Source organism: Cupressus sempervirens, chromosome 11, assembly GCF_028749045.1.
Source record: "Cupressus sempervirens isolate cs-2001-9-10 chromosome 11, ASM2874904v1, whole genome shotgun sequence".
Classification (NCBI taxonomy): domain Eukaryota; kingdom Viridiplantae; phylum Streptophyta; class Pinopsida; order Cupressales; family Cupressaceae; genus Cupressus; species Cupressus sempervirens.
Window position 1 is genome coordinate 139,064,324 of NC_143128.1, and position 18,998 is coordinate 139,083,321.

The following is an 18,998-nucleotide window of genomic DNA, read 5'->3' on the forward strand; positions in this document are numbered from 1 at the left end:
TGCATTCAAGATGTGGAAAACCCTATCAGATATCTATGGAGGTGATTAGAATGTCCAGAGAGTAAAGAGAGAAAGCCTAAGAGGGAAGTTTGATGATATGAAGATGGAGGAAGGTGAAAATGCTGCTCAGTATGCTACAAGGATAAAAGAAGTGGTGAGTGTAATAAGAAGTCTAGGTGGTCACCTAGAAGAAGAAAGATCCATTAGTAAATACTTAAGAACTCTTCTTGCTATCTATTCTATAAGAGTTTCAGCCATTCAAGAGCTAAGGTGTGTACAAGGAGACACACTAACTTTTGAAGGAATAGTTGGAAGACTTACTACATTTGAGCTATCCAATTTTGATAACTACAGACCTAAGAACCTTGAATATACTTTCAAGGCCAAAATGAAAATAAAAGATATTGAGGAAGATACATCAAGTAAGAGAAGAAGAAAAGGAAAACATGTATCTAGTGATAGCAGCACAAATGAGAAAGATGTGGAACAGTTAGAAGCACTATTGGCTAGGAGATTCCATAGAGGTAAAGGAAAATTCAAAGGTAAGCTTCCTATAATATGTTTCAATTGTAACAAAGTAGGTCATATAGCTGGAAGATGTCCACAGAAGAAAAACCTTAAAGAAGGAAGCAAGTTCAGGAACAAAAGAGAAGATGATAGCAAAGATTATAGGGAGAAAGGAAAAAGATGCTACATTGTTGAAGAAGACTTAGATGAAAATGATGATGAAGTAGTTTATGTAGCCATGAAGGATGAATTAGACAAAGATGAAGATGAGGCCACGATATTGGTTATGTGTGTGAATAAGAATGAAAAGTGGATCATAGATAGTGGATGCTCACATCACATGACATGAGATAAAAGTAAGTTTTACCTTTACTCAATATGATGGAAATAGCATTAGATTTGGTAATGATGCCCCATGTCAAATCAAAGGAAAAGGCTCTATCAAACATACAGAGAAAATTTCATGTGATAATACATACTATGGTGAAGGATTGAACTACAACTTGTTGAGTGTATTCCAGTTAGGCAATGTAGGTTGCAAAGTGGAATTTGGAAACAAAACTGCCAAGATCTATGATACTGATGGAAATTTGATAGGAAAAGGTGAACAAACTAGGAGTAATTTGTTTTACCTAGATATGTAAGAATCAACATGTCTTGTTGTTAGATTTGATGATGTGTGGTTGTGGCATAAAATGTTGTGTCATGTTAATTTTGATAACCTGATTAGCATTAGCAGAAAGAACAAAGTTAGAGGACTACCCAAGTTAAAGAAACCTAAAAACACAATGTGTGAACAATGTCAACTCGGGAAGATGACTAAATCTAGTTTCAAAATCAAAGCATACTCCTCAAATGAAGTTCTAGAGTTAGTTCATACATATTTATGTGGCCCAATAGAAGTACAAAGCTACCTAGGAGACAAATACATAATGCTATTTGTAGATGATTATTCCAAAATGATGACTATTATGTTCTTAAAACCAAGATTTGATGCATTTCAAATGCTCAAGTGGTATTTGGCTAGAGTTGAGAAGGAAACAAGAAGGAACCTAAAATGTCTAAGGTTAGACAGAGGAGGAGAATTCACATCGAGAGAGTTTGAAACATTTTGCAATGATAGAGGTATCAAAAGGAAAACATTAGCACCTAGAACTCCACCAAAAAATAGTATTGTTGAAAGGAGAAATAGGTCTCTAATTGATTGTGCTAGAACCTTGATGATGGAGAAAAATGTTGCACTTAAGTACTAGAGGGAAGCTGTAAGTACTACAGTCTACACACTTAATAGAGTTCAAATCAAGGAAGGTACAAATGCAACACCCTTTGAATTTTGGTATGGTCATTCACCTAATGTTAAATATTTCAAATTGTTTGGTTGTAAATGCTATATTCTAAAAGATATTAGAAATGGCAAGTTTTATGCAAAAAGTGATGAAAGTATATTTCTTGGATACTCCACTAGAAGTAAGGCATATAAGTGTTTGAATACTAACACTAACAAAGTTGTGGAGTGTGCAAATGTAAATTTTGATGAGCATGAAAAAGTTTAGATTGATAATTCAATGCAAATAGAGGATTATAGAACCTTTGTATACTTCTATGAAGGAATGACATTTGAAGACAATGCTACAAAACAAGTTGGGAATTAGCAACAAACTTCAATATCTACCGAATCTCAACCAATGAATGTCGAGTTGCATTTAGAAGCCAAGTTGCAAAATATGGAACATGCACACTCTGATTTTAAAATTAGTATACATGAAAGGAATGATGAATTACCTAATGAAGAAGAATGAAATGACTCTGAAGCTGAAGGATTAAACATGGAAAGAAGGACTGAACCCAGATTAGCTAAGTATGTAAGAACACATCATCCTAAAGATCAAATTATTGGTGATAAGGATGCTAGACCAATGACAAGGAATATAATTAGGAATGAATCATTGTAAGAACCCAAAATAGGCTCTACACTGATCACTGTTTGTTTCCCTGGGTATAACAATTGTTTTTGGTTTGTTTTGAATGTTTTAAGCTATTTTTGGGTTTTTGAGTTGATGAAAAGAAAATACAAATATTGAAAACTAATCTACCTCAAATTATAACTCAAATCTGATTATAATGCTAATCAAATTCATTTATTCAGATGGCTCCTAATGTTTGTACAATACTTATTTCTGGAAGCATACATTAAAAAACATCATCATTAATAGTTGAAAAAACTTGATTTTTGTCTCCGATACGCAACCACGCTGCTAGTTGCTTCCTCCTTGGGCAGCACCTATCAAAAACCGCAATATTAAATCTCTGATTTTTAATTCACTATAGCGCTATACTGTTCACAGCACTATAGCTGCTGTTATAACCCCTTCCAACCTGTAAATAGATTCATCCACTATTTCCCTACTGAAACACAATATTGACTCCAAAATGAAGTCAACTCACATGCAAAATTCAAGTGATATTTCACACCCTCAAATTGCATCAACTCTGAAGATACTACGTTCTCCACAGTCTGAATTCTTCTTAAACTTGTAGAAACCCTTGTTGCCACAATTTCAAGAAATTTCACAAGGCAAAGTTTTTAAGCAATTCTCATAACCTGCTCTTGAAGGAAGACATGGTTTGTTTATAAGGACTCCTCAACTCCAGAATGAGTCTCCACGCTCAATGTGGGATAAAAGATATAATAATAACATAAAAAATGTTATTACATTAAAACTTGGAAAACCCCTTTTAATTTTTCCATAAGCTTGGACCCACAATTAATTGAAACGATGGCCCCTTTTATGATATCATGACCCTCACTTAAGTTATATATTATAACTTAACAATATAGGCTCAAAACCAATAATGTTTATTTTAACTAAATAAACATTAATATCTCCATTATTATTCAACATTTTTGAATGTCGTTTGGACTGGGAGCTAACATGATAGAACTTCATATGACCATACCCCTTTTCTAAAAATAGCAGGGGTCTATCTTTATAACTCCAAAACTGCTAAAAATAGCCTGACCAAGCCAAACTCAAAGGAAAACTCATCATAAACAAACTCTGGCTCTGGTCCTTGGAGGATCTCCACACCAAGGTGACCCTCTATCCAATCTTATTAGCCTACGAGGGTCTCTGATAGGCTAATCACCAGCTAAACTAATGTCTCTAGCTAGAAGGGGACATCACAGTCTGCCCTCCTTGAAATTGCTTGTCCTTAAGAAATCTCAACTCTGGATGCTGTAAAATCTCCTTGCTCTCCCAAGTAGCATCCTCTACTGGAAAATCCTTCCACTTCACCAAATATTCTCGGATGGTATGTTTCCTCAGGTTCCTCTCTCTAAAATGAATGATGGCCTCCGGTATCAAAACAAGTTTTCCCTTATCATCCAGGGGTGGTAGTACTGTAGAAGGCACAATATGATGCCCTAGCACCTTTTTGAGGCGTGACAAATGAAAAACATTGTGCACCTTGCTCTCCGTTGGCAAGTCTAACTCATAAGCCACCTCTCCCACTTTCCTGATAATCCTAAATGGACCATAGTATCGTGGCTTGAGTTTCTCGGCACCACTCTTCTTGAGAGTGGATTGACGGTAAGGCTGCAACATAAGATATACCATGTCTCCAACCTTAAAAGTCCGCTCAGTCCTCTTCTGATCTGCATACTGCTTTTGCTGATTTTGTGCCTTAGTTAGATTATCCTTGAGAGTCTTAACAAGGTCTTGACTCTCCTATAACAAATCACCTGCACTGGGCACTCTACTGTCACTCAAAAGTAGATCCATAAAATTGGGTGCCTCATACCCATACAGGGCCATAAAGGGTGACATTTGAATAGACATGTGATAAGTGGTATTGTAGCAATACTCACAAAGATAAATCCACTTTACCCATGCCCTCTGTTGCCCTACTATATAATTTCTGAGATATCCCTCCACCCATTTGTTTACTATCTCTGTTTGACCATTTGTCTGAGGGTGGTAGCTAGTACTCAGAGTGAGCTCTATTGCACACAACCTGAATAGCTCCTGCCAAAAGTGACTCATAAACCTACTATCTCTATCACTTACAATGCTCTGAGGTAAGCCATGTAATCTGAATATCTCTTTGAAGAACAACTCTGCCACCTATGTAGCAGTGTATGTAGTAGTGATCGAAAAGAAGTGTGCAAACTTTGTAAGGTGATCCACAACCACATATATGCAGTCTCTGCCTTGGGCTCTAGGCAGTCCTGTGATGAATTCCATAGACAAACACTCCCACTTCGTATAAGGAATCGGAAGTGGCTGAAGTAAACCGGCTAGATAGGAGTGTTCTTGCTTATTCTATTGGCAAGTGGGACACTCCCTAACATATTGAAGTACCTCTGCTTTGAGCCCTTTCCATGTGAATCGCTCTCTAATCTGTCAGTATGTCTTGTAGAAACTAGGATGTCTTGCCATAGGTGAATCATGAAAAGATTTCAAAACCACCCTCCTCACTACTGATCCTAGGACCAAAAATATTCATCCTTTGTAAATGATGAGCTCATTTACAAGGGTGTATCTGCTGTCCTGAATAGTCCCATCTATGAATCTAGCTGCCCAAGTGTCCTTTGCATACTCTGCAAGGATCAAGTGTCTCCAATCCTTCGATATGTCTGTCAGTAAGCTCAAATGGGGCCTACATGATAAGGCATCAGCAACTACATTCTGTGTCCCCTTAAAATATGTAATGTCAAAGTCATAGGACTGTAACTTGCTCACCCACTTTTGTTGCCTATCATTGAGATCTCACTACCCCAAAAAGTGTCTTAGGCTATTATGGTCGGTTTTGATACAAAATTTGCTACCTACCAAATATTGCCTGAATTTGGCCAAAGCATGCATAATGGCTAACATCTCCTTATCATATATGCTGAACCTCCGCTCTGGCCCTCTCAATTTCCTACTCTCATAAGTAATAGGGTGCTTCTCCTGCATAAGCACCACTCCAATGCCCTCTCCAGAAGCATCACAATGTAGCTCAAAAGGTTTGCTAAAATCTAGTAATGCTAACACTAGACAAGAAGTCATCAACCCCTTAAATTTCTCAAAACACTCCTGTGCTTCAAGAGTCCACAAGAAAGCTCCCTTTCTCATCAAATCTGTCAAGGGTGTCGCATGCCTAGAATATCCATCCACAAACCTTCTGTAGAAACCACATAGTCCTAGAAAGCCCCTCAACTATGTAAGGTTCACCGGTGAAGGCCACTCCACAATGGCATGAATCTTTTCAAGATCCATGCACATGCCCTCTGCACTGATGATGTGACCCCAATACAACAACTCTGTCATGCCCAAATCACACTTTGACTCCATTGCATACAAGGATTCTCTGTCCAATATACCCAATACTGTGTCCAGGTGAACCAAGTGCTCCTCCCAAGATCTACTATATACCAAGATATCATCGAAGAAGACAAGTACAAATCTCCTCAACTGAGGATGGAAAACCCTATTCATTGTTGCCTGAAAAGTAGCAGGTGCGTTAGTTAGCCCAAATGGCATAACTACAAACTCAAAATGGCCACAATGACATCTAAAGGTTGTCTTCTTGATATCATGCTCTCTAAATCTGATCTAGTGATAACCTAATCTCAAATCTATCTTTGAGAAGAAGAAAGTTCCATGAAGCTCATCTATCAACTCATCGATCCTGGGAATGGGGTATCTATTTTTAATCGTCTTCCTATTAAGCACTCTGTAATCAATGCACATCCTCAATGTCCCATCCTTCTTCTTTACTAACACCACTGAAGAAGCAAAAGGAGACTTACTTGGTCTAATGTGGCCCATAGCAAGTAACTCCTTTATGGTTTTCTCAATTTCATCCTTCAACCTCTTCGGATGCTTGTAAGGTGTAATCATGATGGTCTTAGCCCCCTCCTCTAACTCAATGATGTGCTCAATACCTCTGTCTGGTGGTCTACCTAGTGGAATGTCACTAAACACCTTAGAGTGTTTAACTCTAACCTCTTGAATATCAGGAGGATATTCAATCTTATGTTGTCCCTCCTATGATGGCATCAACATGCACTCTACTGCCCACTCTACCTGATCATGTCGAATCAATCTAGCCATTCTATGAAAAGAGACCATCTTGAGATCACTGTCCCTGATTGCCTTAAGAATATGTGTCTTCCCATTCACTTTAAACCTCATCTCCATCTCCTTGAGGTTAAGAGTGAACTCACCAATATCGTGCAACCAACTCATCCCAAGAACTATATCTGTATCTCCCATAGGTACAACATAAAAATTTGCCTTAAAGTCATAATTATTAAATTTCAATGGGAGTCCAGTGATCCTACGATCACATTTGAGGACATAGCCATCCGCTACCCTCACTCTAATTCCCCCAAATTCCTCTATTTGTATGCCACACTTCTCCACCATCCTAGCATCAATGAAATTATGAGTGGCACCTGTATCAACCAAGGTTATGACTCACTGTCCAGCAAGTACTCCTCTCATCCGAAATGACCCCTCTTGCTTAATACTAGTGAGACAAGCTTCCCTAAGTTGCCAATCTATTTCCCCATCCTTGGACTCCATTTTAGACAAGTTTTCAACCTTGTCTTCCTCTTTTTCACCATCTATTTCCTCTATATCAGATTGCTGATCTGAATTATCTGATTCTGATTCCTCATAGTATGCCCACATAACTCTGTTAGCTTTTCCCTTTGGCCTAAGAGGACGATCATAGTTTGCATCATAGGGTCCCTTATAGTAGAAACATAATTTTTTCTTCCTCAAATCGTTTAATGTTTCCCTGTCAAAAGGTGCTGGAGTTTTATCTTTAGAATCATTTTTTAAAATTAGTCCTCTCTGGTTTTTTATAAAATGGTTTGTTATCCTTACTAGAAGATGCTCCTTTGGACTGAAATTTGTTTGTTGGGACTGCATGTTCCATACTTCTTGCCTTTCTCATTGCTTCCTATAAAGAAATAGGATCAAATGCCCTTATCCAACCTCTCAGTGGTTTGGATAGGCCCTCAATGAAAAGAACTATCAATCTATGCTCTGAAATGTTTGGCACCATGACTGCCAACCGCTGAAATTCACCAATGAAATACTCCAGTTTGCTATTTGTTTCAGCTGTGCTAAGTCCCGAAAGTAAATCTTTGGATCTTTCTTGTCAAATCTTTCAACCAACCTATCCACGAAGTCCTGGTATTCTGTCACTTGGTTATGCTGAAGTGTTACCATACCATGGTACCACCAATCATGTGCTATTCCCTCCAAATGCAAGGTGGCATATTTGATAGCTTCAATCTCTGTAATTGGCCTCAGTGCCAAAAATGTGTCAAGCTTATGAATCCAAGCTTGAGCTGTCATCTTACCACTCCCATCAAATGTAGGCATAGTAAGCTTGCCTGTAGCCCTCTTCAGCTCACTATTTTGACCTCTAGGCCTCCTATCTTGTTTGAGTTACCTATAATGCTCTCTCCTCTGATTTACAAAGCATTCAAAGGTCATCCTCTCTCGAACCTGTGGAGCTAATAATTCCCATTCATCATTTGCAGCCATGAGTGCATCTGCGAATATGGGGTCTCCTGTCGCCTCCTCTACTGGAGGTTCTTCTGGCTCCTCCAGAACAAATGTAGGGCATGTAGGCCTATTAGCTGTTCTAGAATGGGTCTGTTGTGGTCTCTGATTACCTGTAGGACTCCTATTATCTCCCCGTTCTCCTGGCTCCCCATTTTGTCTAACAGGTGGGTTCATCCTTTCTACCATAGTAGTGAGTGCCTGTAATGCCTGTGCCATCTACTGCTGCCCTGTAACCATAGCACGGTAGAATTCTCTGGTATCCTGATCATCATTATTCCTCCTATTTCTAGGTGGACTAGCATCATGCCTCTCTTCCATATTTCCTGTTTCTTGTAACTGTTCTCTTTCAATCAGAGCTCTCCTACGAGTATGGTACCTGTGTGGTCCAATTTCCAGTGGCTGCATATGACTCCCCAAACCCTTAGGATGGTAGAAATCAGGCTCTAATACCAATGTAAGAACCCCAAATAGGCTCTACGCCGATCACTGTTTGTTTCCCTAGGTGTAATAATTGTTTTTGGTTTGTTTTGAATGTTTTAAGCTATTTTTGGGTTTTTGAGTTGATGAAAAGAAAATACAAATATTGAAAACTAATCTACCTCAAATTATAACTCAAATCTGATTATAATGCTAATCAAATTCATTTATTCATATGGCTCCTAATGTTTGTACAATACTTATTGCTGGAAGCATACATTAAAAAACATCATCATTAATAGTTGAAAAAACCTGATTTTTGTCTCCGATACACAACCATGCTGCTAGTTGCTTTCTCCTTGGGCAACGCCTATCAAAAACCACAATATTAAATCTCTAACTTTTAATTCACTGTAGCACTGTACTGTTCACAGCACTGTAGTTGCTGTTATAACCCCTTCCAACCTATAAACAGATTCATCCACTTTTTCCCTACTGAAACACAATATTGACTCCAGAATGAAGTCAACTCATAGGAAAAATTCAAGTGATATTTCACACCCTCAAATTGCATCAACTCTGAAGATACTGCGTTCTCCACAGTCTGAATTCTTCTTAAACTTGTAGAAACCCTTGTTGCCACAACTTCAAGAAATTTCACAAGGCAAAGTTTTTAAGAAATTCTCATAACTTTCTCTTGAAGGAAGACAAGGTTTGTTTATAAGGACTCCTCAACTCCAGAATGAGTCTCCACGCTCAATGTGGGATAAAAGATATAATAATAACATAAAAAATGTTATTACATTAAAACTTGGAAAACCCCTTTTAATTTTTCCATAAGCTTGGACCCACAATTAATTGAAACGATGGCCCCTTTTATGATATCATGACCCTCACTTAAGTTATATATTATAACTTAACAATATAGGCTCAAAACCAATAATGTTTATTTTAACTAAATAAACATTAATATCTCCATTATTACTCAACATTTTTGAATGTCGTTTGGACTAGGAGCTAACATGATAGAACTTCATATGACCATACCCCTTTTCTAAAAATAGCAGTGGTCTATCTTTATAACTCCAAAACTGCTAAAAATAGCCTAACCAAGCCAAACTCAAAGGAAAATTCATCATAAACAAACTCTGGCAACCCAGAAGAGTACTCTGCTCTGGTCCTTGGAGGATCTCCACACCAAGGTGACCTTCTATCCAATCTTATTAGCCTACGAGGGTCTTTGATAGGCTAATCACCAGCTAAAGTGATGTCTCTAGCTAGAAGGGGACATCACAATCATGTCTACTACGCAAGGTTGAACCAAAAATAGTCAAAGATGCACTGCAAAATGATGACTAGTATAAGGTCATGAAAGGAGAGATAGATTAGATTAAGAAGAACAAAACTTGGTCTCTAGTTCCTAGACCAGCTGATAAGAATGTAATTGGTACCAAATGGGTGTTTAGAAACAAACTTGATGAGAATGGTGAAATAACAAGAAACAAAGCTAGATTAGTTTGCAAAGGCTATGCACAAGAAGAAGGATTGGATTATGAAGAGACATTTGCTCCTATTGCAAGAATGGAAGGAGTAAGAACATTACTTGCATATTCTGTATATAAAGGTTTCAAAGTCTACCAAATAGATGTAAAGTTAGCTTTTCTGAATGGTATACTAGAGGAGGAAGTCTATATAGAACAACCAGAGGGATTTGTTGATGAAAAGAACAAGGACATGGTCTTCAAGCTACATAAAGAACTTTATGGATTGAAGCAAGCACCCAAAGCATGGTATGAAAGGTTGAACAAATACCTTGTGAAGATAGGATTTGAAAGAATAGATGATAACAACAAATTATAAATCAAAGCTAAGGAAGGTAAAGATATTTTGATTTTAGAAATCTTTGTTGATGACATAATATTTGGAAGAAAAGATGTTTTATGCAAAGATTTTGCTAAACAAATGAAGCATGAGTTTGAGATGTCAATGTTTGGGGAAATCAAATTCTTTTTTGGATTGCAAGTACATCAGTTGAATCATGGCATATTTGTGACCCAATCTAAATACATCAAGGAAGTACTTAAAACATTTGGGATAGAAGACTCAAAACTAGTCAACACACCAATGGCAATAGGTCATAAACTATCAAAGAATGATGAATCTACTAAAGTAAATTAGACATTGTATAGGTCAATGATTGAAAAATTGCAATATGTTGTATATAGTAGACCAAATATTGTATTAGCTATTAGAATAGTAGCAAGATTTTTTTCCAATCTAAGAGAAAATCATTTAATGGCATTAAAAAGAATACTAAGATACCTGAAAGGAACTGATGACTTTGGTTTATACTGCAAGAGGAATGAGAAGTTTGAACTAAAAGCTTACACTGATGTAGACTAGGGAGGTAACATTGATGATAGACAAAGCACCAGTGGAGGAGCACTTTTATTAGGAAAGAGGTCGATCACATGGACAAGCAAAAAGAAAAGCTACACCTCACAATCTATTGCTAAAGCTAAATATGTGGTAGCTACTATAAACTGCACTAATATTGTGTGGATCAAAAAATTACTACAAGGTATGAAGGAAGAGGTAATTGAGCTAGTGACACTTTATTGTTATAATACAAGTGCTATCAATATATCAAAGAACCTAGTTATGCATGCTAAAACTAAATGCATTGTAATAAAGTATCATTATGCAAGAGAATTGGTGGAAGACAAACAAGTGAAGATGGAATATGTCAACTCAAAGGAATAGATTGCTGATATCTTCACAAAAGTACTACCTAGAGATGCTTTTGAGTATCTTAGAGGTAAGTTAGGGGTGATACCCCTAGCTAAAGCTACTTGAAACAAAAAAAGAAAGAATGCCCTACATCAAATAAGAAGAATGTTGAAGATTTTACACATTGATGTAGAGGATGTTTACTTTGGGATCCATGCCTAAAGTAATAGAAGTAATAGAGGGAGAGATTGACTAAATATGCAAAGAGCTACATCTGCATATTAAAGATGCTAATATGTCTTTGGCATTGTTGTCAAAGAGGGAGAAGTGAACAATTGATAAACAACTATTGAAGATAAAGTATTAGAGAAATATAAGGAAACTTTAGAAGTTGATCATAACAACAAGCAAAAAAGATAAAGATAAAGGATACAATAGCAAAGAGGGAGAAGTGTAATGAGTCAATCATAATAGTAGCAGGAAATGTGATGTTACAATTTTCTTTTTTTGGCATTTGACTTACTGTTCTAACCAAGTAAACTTTTGGTGGAATAGTTTAGTCTGAGGGTGACCAATTTGGTTTTCCATCAATGCCAAAGAGGGAGATTGTTGGAAATTTGATTGAAAAGCTCACTGTTGTTGAAGATCAAAGAGGGAGATTGTTGTGAAAGATTGTTTTCAATCATTGTTTTTCCATTGATGTCAAACCTACTATTTTTAGGGATGATATTTGCTTATAAGATTCATGCACTATCACTTAGTTGATTGATGAAGAGGATTTGATCAACAAGAAAGGAAAGGTTGAGTTATGATGTTGTAATGGAGCAAAAGGATTAGTTAAGGCAATGGTTAAATAATGTATTGATTACATGCTCAAAGATATAGAGGTTGGTTAGACTTAGATAAATTGGAGGAAGATGTTGTATCAAGGTTGACTGCAAAGCTTTAACCAAGATCATTAGTGGGTGCCACACAAGTCTATTGAAACTGAGAAAATTCTTAGTTGAAGCTGAGTAATAGATGTTTCTAGTGTGTGTTGAGTGATCTTCAAGTGTTGAGTAAAGATGAAGTGCCAAGCATCAGAAAATTTTTAGTATGTGTCAAATAATCTTCAGGTTTCAAGCATCAAGAAAAACATAGTTGATGTCGAGTAACAGAGTATGTACCAAGCACCAGTATTTCAATAGTGCCAAGGTGTTGTATTATTTCAAATAAAAAGGATTCACCAAATCCAAGCTAATTTATTGGTTACATTGAATTTTTTGAACAAGTTGGAGGATAAGGATGATGCGTTCTTGGCACAAAATCCTATGTAAACCATTTTTGGATGAATTCTAATGGATTATTCAAGAAGTTTCTAGAGGAAATAGAATATGGGTTAGATGTAATGAGTCCTACCTAATCCATGCAAATTAAAATTGAGGAAAAGATGAATTGAGTAGGAAAAGGAACTCCAAGACTTCTATTTAAGAAGTCATAAACTAAGAAGAAGAGAGCTATTGATACTGTTGCCACAGAACTACCAAAATTTGGGAAGTAATTAGAATAGTGTGAAGAAGGAGGCATCTAGGAGAAGGAAGAGCATAGAGGATCTACTTCTAAGAGTAGTTATGAAGACATGATTGCATTGGTACATTGAGTATGAAGACTCAAGGAGATGAAGCTTCAAAGATAAGGCAAGTAGTTAAGAGTTGCAAAGATAGAAGGCCGGGCAAGGATATGAGCTAAGAAGTGATCCGAGATCTGCAAGATAAGTTGTATGTTGTAATTAGGTCAAGGTTTTTTTAATATTCTCTAGCAATTGTATTACATCTAAAAATCCTATGGACTTAGGTTGGCTTAATAGCCATTTTAAAATCCTTTCATAAGGTGAAATTCCAAGTGAATGTTCTAAAGTCCCTTTACTAGGCTCACTTCTAAAAGGCTGGTTAAATCCTCTAATGAGGTCACATTTAACAATGTGTGTTGTAAGCCTTTAATATGGCATCCTTTAGAAGGGTGAGAATTCAGTAGCATGTTACTGGTGGTTTTTCCCAAATTGGGTTTCCACATAAATCACTGTATTGTGTTGATTTCTTGCATGTCATACTTGCATGTTAATTTATAATAACTTGCTAATTAGACAAGTTAAAGTTTGGAAGAGTGAATGCTTGGATTAGTTCACTATATTTGGAGAAAATTTTAAAGTTTGAATAACTGATTCACCCCCCCACCCCTTAGTTATTCTAAAGTAATTCTAACACATACAAGAGTTAACACAATAATAGAAAGCACAAAAGAGAACAAAACCATAGAGAGAGTAAAATATTCTTTATTGATTCATGAAAATATCATCATACATGCCCAAGTATAAGGCCTTCTAGGTTGCAGCCAGATACAAAATACATTCAAATCCAAGATCTAGCTTCAAATTCAGATTTCTATACACGTGTCCTTTCAATTTCCTATCCTCCTTCTATCATCCCCTATCAAAAATTATCTTCTTAAGACTCTACCCAAGATCCTCTACTTATAAAAATATAAGCCACAAGTTGGCCTCTAGTAGAAATTAAATGTCCAAAAAATTGATGCCCAAGAAAAGCAATAATATCTCTTAGCTTTGATTGATTTAGAACTTGTACTTCAAACTAAAGGTAGCAGTTTAGGTCCTCTACAACCTCTTAATCTCATGGCTGATTCATTAAGGATATCTTCAGATTCATTTCAAAAGTCACTCATAGAAACCCATCATGCAAACCACCAGAAATTGATACTCTGGGAGAATTTCCATATCTCCCAACTTATAATGAATTAGGACTTGTGACCTTAAATAAAGATAGTACTCTAGGCCCTATTCAATCCCTAAACTTTGCATCCTCTAACTCATAACAAAAAAATAGTTAGACATCTCACAACAGGCATCTGGAAACTAGAAAATACAATTCTAGCAATAGGGTAAAACAACTCAAAACTAAAAAACATGCAGGATTGTAGTGCAACCCAAGATGCTCCTGCATCAAACAACCAGGGTTGAAAGAAATGATTCTCTTGAATCATGCAATTGTCACAACCTAAACTGAATTTAACTCAAACTGAGAAATTCATGTAGCATCTTCAACTGGTATGTTCTTCCACTCCACCAAATATTCATAGTAGTCTTTTCCTCTATGTTTTTACCAAATTTTTGGTTGAATATCTATTCAACCTCTTCAATCTAATTATTAGGATAATCATCAGATATAGAAACTTCATCATTTGAATAATAATACTTATATAGATTAACAACATTGAATATGGGGGATATATCCATGTCATCAAGTAACTTGACTTCATAAGCATTTCCACTATCAAACTTCTTCAAGATCTTACAAGGTCCAAACTTCTTCATCTTTAGCTTATTGTATATTCAAACTAGAAAAATTCCTTTCTTCAAATAAACCATCACCTCATTACCAACTTCAAAAACATGATTTTTCTAGACTTATCAGCATTCTTTTTGATTAGTTTGTTCAAACTTGAGCTTCACTTCTTTATGCAAAGACTCCATAAAGTCAGAAAATTATTCTCCTGTAGCACTTCTCTTTTCTTTACCAACAAAATCTCTTAAATCTAATACTCCTCTAGGCTTCATTCTAGTCACAATCTCAAAAGGTGTCTTCCTTGTACTTCTATTCACAAAATTATTATATGTAAATTTAACTTGTGCCAATGCCACCTCCCAATTACTTGACTTATTCCCAACTAAACATCTTAGTAAATTAACCAACCTTCTATTCACAACCTCTTTCTATTGATCTATCTATGGATGTAATGTAGAATTAAACTTTAACTCAATACCCCTCTTCTTCCACAAAGTTTGCCAAAAAAACCAACAAACTTATTGTCTCTATTAGAAATAATATTTCTTGGTAATCCATGCAATCTCACAACCTCTTTAAAGAAAATTTTAGCAACATGCTCAACATTTGATGTCTTCTTACATGGTATAAAATGAACCATCTTAAAAAATCTATCCACTACAACAAATATGGAATCATACCCCTTCACTTTCTTAGGTAATCCAAGAACAAAATCCATACTGATGTCACTCCAAGGTTTCTCAAGAATAGTAATAGGTGTATAGAAACCAACATTTTGACTTACTACTTTTGCAACTTGACAAACTCCACAACTCTTTACAAAATTTTAAACATCCTTATACATTTGTGGCCAATAATACTTCTCTTTCACCCAACTCAATATTTTATCAATTCTAAAATGTCTAGCCAATCCTCCATTATACTTTTCCTTAATTAGATTCAACCTCATAGAACTTCTAGGGATACACAATTGAATACCTTTGAACGACATACCTTCTTGAATGAAATATTCATCACACTTACTGATGGGATCTATTAGATTTGGTGCTTTGCACTCTCTCCATGCCTTAGATAAATCAAGGTCAGTATCATACAACTCTTCATTTAATCAAACCAAGAACTTCAACCTTTATTTCAGTCAACAAACATTTTCTGCTCAATGCATCAACAACTCTATTAGTAACTCCACTCTTATGCTCGATAACAAATCTAAAACTCTAAAAGTACTCAACCCACTTCATATGTCTTTGATTCAATTTATGTTGACTTCCCAATTAGTGTAAAGCTTTATGATAAGTATATAACACAAACTTCTTAGGAATCAAATAATTTCTCTACTTTTTCAAGGCTTGAACAATAGCGTAAAACTCTTGATCATACACAAAACACTTCATTCTAGCATTAGTCAACTTCTCACTAAAGAAAGCAATAGGTTTTCCTTCTTGACTCAATATAGATCCTATTGCACTACCACTTTCATCACATTCAACTTGAAATACTTTTTTGAAATTAGGTAAAGCCAATATAGGCAACTTAGCAACCTTTTGTTCCAAAGTCTCAAAACTCTTATCAGTTCCATGTGTCCACTTGAATTCTCTTTTATCTCCTCTCATTATCTCATTCATAGCATTACAAATAGAACTAAATAAAAGATAAAAGATAACAACACCTTAGAGATAACAATATTCTTTATTGATTCATGAAAATATCATCATACATACCAACTACAAGGCCTTTTGAGTTATGGCCAGATACAAAATACATTCAAATCCAAGATCCAATTTCAAGTTCATATTTCCAGACACATGTCCTTTCAATTTTCTAGCCTCCTTTAATCATCCCCTATCAAAATCATCTACTTAAGACTCTACCCAAGATCCCCTTCTTATAAAAATCTAAGTCACACATTGGCCTAGAATGCTAAAAACTAAAATTAAATACTTGAAGAGCCACAAGTGGGCCTCCAACAATAGTCAAATGTCCAAAAATTGATGCCTAAGGAAAATCACAATATCTCCTATCGCTGATTGAATTAGAACTTGTGATTTGAACTAAAGGTATCACTTTAGGTCCTTTATAATCCCTTAAGCTTACTAAGGCTGATTCATTAAGGATATCTTCAGATTAATCTCAAAAGTAATGCATAGAAACCTATTGTGAAAATTACCAGAAATTGATACTCTAGGAGAATTGCCATATCTCCCAACTTATAATGAATTAGGACTTGAAACCCTATTCAGAGATATTATTCTAGGCCTTCTTTAATCCTTTAAATTCACATCCTCTAACTCATTGTAGAAAAATAGTTATATAACTCGCAATAGGAACCCAAAAACTAGAAAACATAATTTCTACAGTAGGGTAAAACGGGTCAAAAATGAAAACATGTAGGATAGCAGTGCAACCCAGGTTGCTCCTACATCATTACCTTAATGCAGAGTTTTTATCTATGGAGGCTTGCTTAGTAAGTCAGTCATACAAGTTTAGAATGTCCTAATTTCAGAGGTGGATATTCATCTTGGATATATTAGCCTACTAGTTGAGGCTCAGTGCTATATCATACGTACTCATGGGTTTATTATGTATTTTTGGTTTGCAATTTTGGTATATAATCTCTAGAATTACCATTGGAGGCCTTAAAGTACTTGTATGAGGCCTAAAAACTTGACGGATGGGCATACATGCCAATTTCAGCCTGTAGATTAGAAGTCAAGGTTTCCAAAAAATGGTTATAATAGGCAATCAAAGAAATAGTTTGAGAGTTAAGGTCCTCAAAAGTTGGGCCAACCAAAATGTGCAAAATAAATGTCATATTTGTATTTGGTTAACTTTATATGTATTTTTAGGGTCTTTTGGCCCTAGGTATTAAGTTTGAGTATCTAGAACCTTGCTAGGTGACATAAATTGCCTATTTAAGAAATGCCCAAATATTGTCTAGGATAGCTTTGGGTGATAGTTCATAGCTTTTTCTTGTAGCTTATTGTAATGAAGGCACCCATGTAGGTTAACATATTGTAATTATAAATTCTATAATTCTACATTTGTGACAATAATTAGAGGTCCATATTTTGTTCTCACAAATTGTTGTTGTTTCTGTTGTGTGTTTATGGTATTAAGGGGAGCAGCCTTCAACAATATGAAGAGACTATATTGCCCATGAAAAAATGGCTATGACAACTAGAGAAGCAAGAAAAATTCCATTCAGTTTGGTGGTTGAAATGGGTAGCAAGATGGAAGCATATGGGGAACTATATTTCGATAATGGATATGATCTAGAAATGAAGATGAAGAGTGGTAAGTTGAGCTTTGTGAAGTTCCATGCAAATGTTGAAGAGGAAGTTATTCGACTTAGATCAGAAGTTCAAATGGGGAAGTTTGTAATTAGGAAGGGATGGATTCTTAAGAAGACTATAATTTTGGGATTGGGATGTTTTAATCATTCCACTCCTAGAGCTACTATTTCTATTAGTTGTAATAGAGAGTGCAAAAGAAACATAATTATGGGAGCCATTGTGGATGGTAAATATGTTGTGATCTCTAATATTTTTCTTCCAATTAGGGATATATTTGAAATGAATATTACATGGAAGAAATTTTTGAGTGAAAGCATTGATCTTTTCTATTGAATCTAATAATTGTAAATAAAGATAATTTTTAAAGCGATTTTTCTATGGAGGCTTGATCTTGTGGGGTAGTGTGTTTGGTAGATCTATTTGTCATGCAAAATATAAAGAGACAAAAGAATCTAATGAAAGGTAGAGTTCTTTATATTTCAAAATAGTAATCAAACATATCTTTTACATCATATACAATAAAATTTGGTCACATTCATCACCTCAAATGTCATAGATTCAGTCAAAGATCATCCCTCTTAGAACAAAGACAAATATAACAATAAAAATTTTACCTATATCATAATAAGTGACATTTGCACCATATAATATCACATATCTACACTTGCAAAATTTATTAAGAACTTTAGTCTAAGAAAAACCTATCGTAATGATTAGCTTATCTCAAGATAGTAACTCACCATCCAAAGTATTTCACTTTGAACCGAGGTATAGTTTATATCCACATCTCCTCTACTTGAGAACTTAGGTATAGAAATCCATGAAATAAACTTAATCATTAGATCTTGCTATGGTTAATAGGATATTATATAATTATAAATTCTAATTTCACTTCAAAATAACCACCCTTTGATTTAAGTGACATCCAACCAAACATACCCACATCCATACACACCAACTTCATGCTTGCTATATGCTTGCAAGATAGGAAATGAATAAAAAATTAATTAACTTTTCCCATTAGAACTATTGGATATAAAAACCTTTATTACTTGAACTGAAGATCTAAAAATCAAAAGAACCCAATCTATGAATGTAAGTTTAACCCCCTCTCTAATGTTAACTATAACATTTTTCCTAATCAT

At 35.5% G+C, this 18,998-nt stretch overlaps 1 pseudogene; it reads left to right on the forward strand.

Annotated features, from left to right (window-relative positions):
• Nucleotides 1-18,186, forward strand: part of LOC149528590 (alpha-xylosidase 1-like) — a 95,531-nt pseudogene extending 77,345 nt beyond the window's left edge.
• The last annotated feature ends 812 nt before the right edge of the window (nucleotides 18,187-18,998 follow it).